At 50.3% G+C, this 334-nt stretch overlaps 1 protein-coding gene across 3 annotated transcripts in view; it reads right to left on the bottom strand.

Annotated features, from left to right (window-relative positions):
- SAMSN1 (SAM domain, SH3 domain and nuclear localization signals 1) overlaps positions 1-334 on the bottom strand; it is a 101096-nt gene that overhangs the window by 14418 nt on the left and 86344 nt on the right. The window lies entirely within an intron of this gene.

Below are 334 nucleotides of genomic sequence, written 5' to 3'. Positions count from 1 at the left end.
TTTTTTTTTTTTTTTTTTTTTTTTTGAGACGGAGTCTCGCTTTGTCGCCCAGGCTGGAGTGCAGTGGTGCGATCTCGGCTCACTGCAAGCTCCGCCTCTGGGTTCACGCCATTCCCCTGCCTCAGCCTCCGAGTAGCTGGGACTACAGGCGCCGCCACCACGCCCGGCTAATTTTTTGTATTTTTAGTAGAGATGGGGTTTCACCGTGTTAGCCAGGATGGTCTCGATCTCCTGACCTCGTGATCCGCCCGCCTAGGCCTCCCAAAGTGCTGGGATTACAGGCGTGAGCCACCACAACCGGCCTATTTTTTTTTTTTTTTTTTTTTTTTTTTTT

Source organism: Theropithecus gelada, chromosome 3 (assembly GCF_003255815.1).
Source record: "Theropithecus gelada isolate Dixy chromosome 3, Tgel_1.0, whole genome shotgun sequence".
NCBI classification, from domain to species: domain Eukaryota; kingdom Metazoa; phylum Chordata; class Mammalia; order Primates; family Cercopithecidae; genus Theropithecus; species Theropithecus gelada.
This window is presented reverse-complemented; position numbering and strand designations above follow the sequence as displayed.